At 39.2% G+C, this 7,163-nt stretch overlaps 1 protein-coding gene across 5 annotated transcripts in view; it reads left to right on the forward strand.

The window, feature by feature from the left end:
• SPOP (speckle-type POZ protein) overlaps positions 1 to 7,163 on the forward strand; it is a 92,846-nt gene that overhangs the window by 36,739 nt on the left and 48,944 nt on the right. For 2 of the 5 annotated variants that reach the window (XM_011999294.1, XM_011999293.1), the window contains exon 3: positions 6,137 to 6,184. The exons of 2 other annotated variants lie outside the window; for them this stretch is intronic. The gene's annotated coding sequence lies outside the window, so the exon portion shown is untranslated. Of the gene's footprint in view, positions 1 to 384; positions 1,213 to 6,136; positions 6,185 to 7,163 lie in introns of those variants that run through there. One more of the 5 variants, XM_011999295.1, reaches the window with a different exon arrangement.

The raw sequence follows: 7,163 nt of genomic DNA on the forward strand, positions 1-7,163 counted from the left end.
TTTTTTTTTTTTTAAGACGATGTCTCACTCTGTAGCCCAAGCTGGAGTGCAGTGGCATGATCTCGGCTCTCTGTAACCTCTCTGCCTCCTGGGCTGAAGTGATTTTCCAGCCTCAGCCTTCCGAGTAGCTGGGACTACAGGCATGTACCACCACACCTGGCAAATTTTTTTTTTTTGTATTTTTTAGTAGAGACAGGGTTCCACCATGTTGCCCAGGGTGGTCTGCAACTCCTGAGCTCAGGCGATGTGCCCGCCTTGGCCTCCCAAAGTGCTGAAATTACAGGCATGAGTCACCTTGCCCTGCCAAAAGAACATACATTCATACTGAGTTGCCACTTGAAAATGAAATTGGAACTGAAAGCTAGGGAATGTAAGTATCTTTCTCAGGTATTTTTCCCATTCCTACATGTTGAATAAAAGACCATACGTGATCTAAGAGTCACCCCAAAGGAATTGCAAAGTGTTGGTTTAGGAGTTAAAAGACTTTGTGTTCTGAACTCAAGCCCATTAATAGCCATGTGACCACAGCAAATTGGAACTCTGAGCTTCTGTTCCCTTATTTGTAAAATACTTGCTTGCTCTGTGTGCCTCACAGAGCTGTTGAAAATCCCAAATAAGATCATAAATGTCAGAGTACTTCGAAGACTGTGAAACATTGAATACTGCTTATGAGGGAGTGGTTATATAGCTTAAAGCATTTAACTGGAAAGGACCTTGGAAATCCTTTTAAAGGAGGATGGGGGTGGAAATGCACACGTTGCTCCTCTGTCTCTTTTTTTCTTTCTTTCTTTTTTTTGAGACAGAGTCTCACTCTGTCGCCCAGGCTGGAGTGCGGTGGCGTGATCTTGGCTCACTGTGGCCTCCGCCTCCCAAGTAGCTGGGATTACAGGCTTGCCCCATCATGCCGGGCTAATTTTTGTATTTTTAGTAGAGACAAGGTTTCACCATGTTGGCCAGGCTGGTTTGGAACTCCTGACCTCAAGTGATGTGCTCACCTTGGCCTCCCGGAGTGCTGGGATTAAAGGCATGAGCCGCCACACCTGGCCTAGGTTGTTTGTCTACTGTGAATCTTGAGGTTATGGTTTCCACTAGACTATAGTGCTCAACTATAGTGGCCTATTTTAAGTGGCCTTATAATTCCTAACCAAAGTGACTTGTGAAACAGAGGACCCTGGATAAATTTAAATGTTATAAAGATGATAAAACGTACAGGTAAGTTTGATTTTGCTCTCTTGTTTGGCAATTAGAGCTTTATTCCTAGCCATAATACAGAAAGGAAAGGCATCAAAATATGGTTAGTACTTTTTACATAAATTTTTTCCCCTTTATTTGACGTTTGGGCTGTGGAGTGGGAGCATCTTTTCCTTAAAGAAGTGAAAAATATAAATATGCCAGAGGCTTGCTAGCAGTTGAAAGCAATTGTTGGTGAGAGAATGGAAGGGAAAAAAAAAACAACAACAGGTTGGAGATGGGAAAAGTCAAGGAAGAAGGAGGAAAAACATGTTTGAAAGAAGGAAAAAAAGCTTAAGTCAATTCAAGAAGGCAAAAAAGCCTCAAGTGTTGTTTTTATAATCTGTCTTTGAGTTTCAGGTACTGAAATTTGAGATGATTAAAAGAGAGATTGGTTCTTAGAGGAATAAACAAAATTAAGGCAAAATATAAGGATTTATGGTCTCAATGAAGATACGTTGGATTACTATGAACATTATTTTTATTTAAGATGTGCTTTCTGGCTGGGCACGGTGACTCACGCCTGTAATCCCAGCACTTTGGGAGGCTGAGGTGGGCAGATCACAGACGTCAGGAGTTTGAGACCCGCCTCACCAACATGCTGAAACACCATCTCTACTAAAAACAAAAAAAATTAGCCGGGCGTGGTGGTGCGCACCTGTAATCCCAGCTACTCAGGAGGCTGAGGCAGGAGAATTGCTTGAACCCAGGAGGCAGAGATTGCAGGGAGCAGAGATCGAGCCTCTGTACTCCAGCTGGGTGACAGAGGGAGACCCCGTCTCAAAAAAAAGAAAGAAAGGAAAAGATGTACTTTCTTATTGACATATATAAAGTCAGTCCCTTTAGTTTCGCTGCTTAAGGAACGCCAGTGCTGTATAATTCCCATCAGCTATAGAAAAAATATTTACCAACACAGGATTTTCATTAGTGAGATGATCTGGACTGAATTCATTGGCTCTTTTTGGTTTGATTTAGGCTGCATTAGTATCTATTTAAAATATTGCTTTGAGCTATTTAGCTTTTTTTTCTGTATCACAAGTCATTAAGCAATCTTTAGCTTTTCTAATTTACCATTTTTCCTGAATTCATAGATTTGAAAAGCTTAAAAAAAAAAGCCAAACAAAAAGAGACTGTGACACTGTCAGCTAAAGTTTTATTTATTTATACTTTCTGTTCTGTTTCCATCCTTCACTACCAGAGACCACCTGTTACCGTGAATTTAGCGTGTATCATTCCAGTGCAATGTAGATGTGTATGTATGTGTGTATGTATGAAAATGTATTGCTTTACGTGCTTAATTTTTAGACAATTATATATGTGTGAGTACATATGTGCATATGTGTGTGTGTTTATATATATATATATAAAAATAAATATATATAAAAGTTCTGCAGCAGTCTTGTTTTCATTCTTGTTTTCCAAAATCTGTACATGTTGGTAGATTCAGATCTAGGTCTCCCATTTTAGCTGTTTTGTTTCTATTATACAGTATGAATATTTCACAGGTTTTCTACAGTCCCTTTGATGGATATTTAAATTGTTTTCCTTTTTTCCCCCATTACATTACAGACAACCAGTGAACAACTTTGTACATATCTTTTCTGGTCTTTGTCCTCATCATCATCTTCTTCTTCCTCCTTCTCCTCTTCTTTTGTTTCAATGGTTTGATTTTGTCCTAAACTATCTCATTATTTGAGTTCTCCCACTGGGTCCAACACTTTGGTATTTATAGTCATTATTTGAGGGAGGGAGAGGGATGAGGAAAACCTTCCATACTTTGGAATAATGGTCTTCTTTTATCAGAGAATGAGAGGCTCTGAAATTTTCTTTCCTTATGGATTCTTTTTGGAATCTGATAAATTTGGCAACTTCACATTTTATTTTAATTGAATTAATTTTTTAGCGACAGGGTCTCACTGTGTTGCCTAGGCTGGTCTTGAACTCCTGAGCTCATGTGATCCTCCTGCCTTGGCCTCCCGAAGTGTTGGGATTACAGGTGTGAGCCACAGCACCTGGCCAGCTTGCATTTTAATATTTTGCATTTCTGTTGTCTCATGTTATTAGGTGTTTTTAAATAAATTTCAGTTACTGCTCACCTTTTATTCTCCTTATAAGCTTTCTTTTACTACTTTTTAACTCCTAGAACACCTTTTTTCTTTCTTTTTTTTTTTCTTGAGACGGATTCTTGCTCTTTCGCCCAGGCTGGAGTGCAGTGGCACGATCTCAGCTCACTACAACCTCCGCCTCCAAGGTTCAAGTGATTCTTCTGCCTCAGCCTCCCAAGTAGCTGGGATTACAGGCACCCACCATTATGTCTGGCTAATTTTTGTGTTTTTGTAGAGATGGGGTTTCACTATGTTGGCCAGGCTGGTCTTGAACTCCTGACCTCAGGTGATCTGCCCACCTGGGCCTCCCAAAGTGCTGAGATTACAGGCGTGAGCCACCATGCCCAGCCTTCTAGAATATTTTCTCCCTACTGAGTGTGGGACTATTTAGTGATCTCCAATCCAGTTCATGTTCTTCTTATGTTACTTTCTAAGTTCAATGTGATCCAGACATAGTTGATATTTATAGAAGGGTTTCTTGAAGCATTCTTAGCCAAAAGAAGCATTTAAAAAATATATCTTCACCTTGATATTTGATTAGAATTATTACATTTAAATTTTGTTCAAGGACCATATGTTTCAATTACCAATGATTTTCATTTATAAATTTTTTCTGGAGTCTTTAATCCACTGTGCCTTATTCATTATTGTGAGGTTGAGTATATTTTTAATTTTTATGCTCTGTGTTTTTTCACCCTTTAAACCTGGCTCCTATTCAGAGCTTTGAGCACTTGGAATCCTGAAGTGTTACAAATGAAAACTGTTACTCTTCTCTAATAACACACTCTGCCTGCTGCAAGCGTTTGAGTAGGACTTCCTTTCTTAACAACTAGTTTGGGCAGCCACCTGTCTCATGAATATATCAACTATCTTTAAGAATTTGAGAATTTATGTGCTGAATTTTTTTAAGACAACCAATAAGACCTTCAAATAGAAATCAGAGTAATAAATAGAACTAGTATATCAGATGCCTGTGTATTTTATCTCAGATCTGTTCTTGTCTTAGGGTTTGGTTCAGGTAATAAGTATTGTGGTTGAAAAGTAACCTTTGGATCTAGGCTTATGCCAACTTTAACATAGATGACGTATACCTTCAAAAGTATAAGCACTATATGTATACTCAGAAGTATCTGTCATGTCACCCAGTAGGCAATCTCGTTTAGTGAATTATCTTCCCTATGTCATCGTAGTCACCAAGTTTGAATGGAATTGTTTACCTGCTCTTTGTCACATCAGTCCCACATTTTATGCTACGGAGAAATGTTCGTATCTTAAATCTTTCTTTAGAAGAAAATTGTGCTCTTATGTGGAACACTAACACCGTAGAGTTTGTTTTCCCTTCCACTCTGGAAACTGCTATAAAACTTTTTTTAGTTCCTAAGTAAAAAACCATTATTTTTCTAACTGTAGTTACCCTCTTGAGATATTTCATCTGGATATGTAACAGAAGACTTTATTGCTTTTGTTGGAGTCAAAATACAGTATAAAGAACTTTCTTTTTTTTTTGAGACAGAGTATCACTCTGTCACCCAGGCTGGAGTGCAGTGGCATGATCTCAGCTCACTGCAATCTCTTCGCATGCCACCATGCTTTGCTAATTTTTGTATTTTTTGGTAGAGACGGGTTTTCACCATGTTGGCCAGGCTGGTCTCAAACTCCCAACCTCAAGTGATCTGCCTGCCTTGGCCTTCCAAGGTGCTGAAGAACTTTTTTATTGAAATTATATATTTTTTTGCATGATTCTTTCTTCTAAAAAACTTTTTTCTGACTGTAAAAGTAAAATGTGCTCACTTTTTACAAACTTAAATAGTATATATAGTAAGTACTCAGTCTTTATGCTACATATTGTTAAGTAATTCCCATAATAGTTATGCTGATTTACACCGCACCAGCAGTACATGAGAGTTCTTGTCTCTTTGTGCCCTCAATGGCATTGTTATCATTAAAAACAGGTATTACACTTTTTTTTTTTTTTTTGAAGTGGAGTCTCACTCTGTCACCCAGGCTGGAATGCGGTGGCGCCATCGTGGCTCACCGCAACCTCTGCCTCCCAGGTTCAAGCGATTCTCCTGCCTCAGCTTCTTGACTAGTAGCTGGCACTATAGGTGCCCACCACCACACCAGGCTAATTTTTGTATTTTTTGGTAGAGACAGGGTTTTACCATATTGACCAGACTGGTCTCAAACTCCTGACCTCAGGTGATCCACCCATCTTGGCCTCCCAAAGTTCTGGGATGATAGGCATGAGCCACTGTGGCTGGCCAATGTTACACATTTGTTAAGGGAAAATATGTTTGTATCAACTTTTTAGAAGTCTTCATCTTCTGACTCATTAATAGTAAGTGCATAAACCTGAAACTTGTTAGTAGAATAAACTTTGTTAATTTGACATACAGAAGGGGGAAACATTCTGGGTTTTTTTTTTTTTGGTTTTTTTTTTGTATAGAGTTACTGTCTAATCTTTCAAGCAGGGGAATCTAAAAGAAAACATTAATTCAGTCATTTATTAAATAAGTATTTGTAGGCTTCCATGCGCCAGACAGTGTCTGGGTGCAGCAGCAAAACAGACAAGAACCTGCCTTGGTAGAGCTTATTTTCCAGTTAGAGAAGACAGATTGTAAAAAGATACAGGATGGTAGATGACTTTATGTGCTATACAAAAAAAAATGATGAAGCAGGAATAGGATTGTGGCTGTTAAGGGAGGGAATTGCTTTTTTTTTTCCCAGACAGAGTCTTGCTCTGTCATCCAGCCTGGAGTGTAGTGATGCAATCTCAGCTCACTGCCACCTCTGCCTCCCAGGTTCAAGCGATTCTTCTGCCTCAGCCTCCTGAGTAGCTGGGACTACAGGTGTGTGCCACCACACCCGGCTGATTTTTGTGTTTTTAATAGAGATGGGGTTTCATCATGTTGGCCAGGCTGGTCTTGAACCCCTGACCTCAAGTGATCCACCCACTTCGGCATATCAAAGTGCTGGTATTTACAGGCATGAGCCACCACGCCCAGCCAGGAATTCATTTTTAAGGGTGTCAGGGAAGACCTTACAGAGATGGTGACAAGGAAAGTCTTAGCAATGGTGAAGGAGTGTGCCCTGAGAACATCGAGGGGAAGATTTATTCAGACAGAAAATGACACGTGCAAAGCCCCAAGGCAGGAATGGGCCTATTCTGAGGAACCGAAACAAAAAAGGGCAGTGTAGCTGGTACATAGTGAGATCAGGAAAACATAGCTGGAAATGAGGCCGGAGAGGTAATCAAGTCCAGATTGTGCAGGACTCTTTTGGCCATTGTAAGGCTTTCACTCAGAGGGAGTTGGGATTTTACTGGAGGTTCCATCAGAGGCCATGATTAAACTAGTAAAATCAAAAAATACTTGTGTCTTGGCTTTGCTTTTTCAGAAGATTTTGTCTCAAAATAATTTGGGGATTAACTCATGGTTCCTGGTGGTAGTCATATGTAGATTTAAACCTTTATATTAGTACAGAAAATTTCCCTGAAATATAGATCTTAGGTATGGCATTTAAATTCAAAGAAAGTAATAGAAAATCCTGCCTATAGGTATTTATTCCTGGGTGGCCTTGTTTTATTACTGACTTCTCATCCTAAATTATCTTTTTTTTAAAAAAAACTGTATTATGTGCAAGATGTACTCACACTTATATATTATTGGAGGCTAGAGATCTACTCTATTAGGTTATTTTAATCATGTATGCTTTGAACTTTTTTTTTTTTTTTTTTTTTTTTTTTTTTTTTTTTTTTTTTGAGACGGAGTCTCACTCTGTCGTCCAGGCTGGAGTGTAATGGCACCATCTTGGCTCACTGCAACCTCT

The sequence above is a fragment of the Mandrillus leucophaeus genome, unplaced genomic scaffold (genome assembly GCF_000951045.1).
Source record: "Mandrillus leucophaeus isolate KB7577 unplaced genomic scaffold, Mleu.le_1.0 Scaffold59, whole genome shotgun sequence".
Classification (NCBI taxonomy): domain Eukaryota; kingdom Metazoa; phylum Chordata; class Mammalia; order Primates; family Cercopithecidae; genus Mandrillus; species Mandrillus leucophaeus.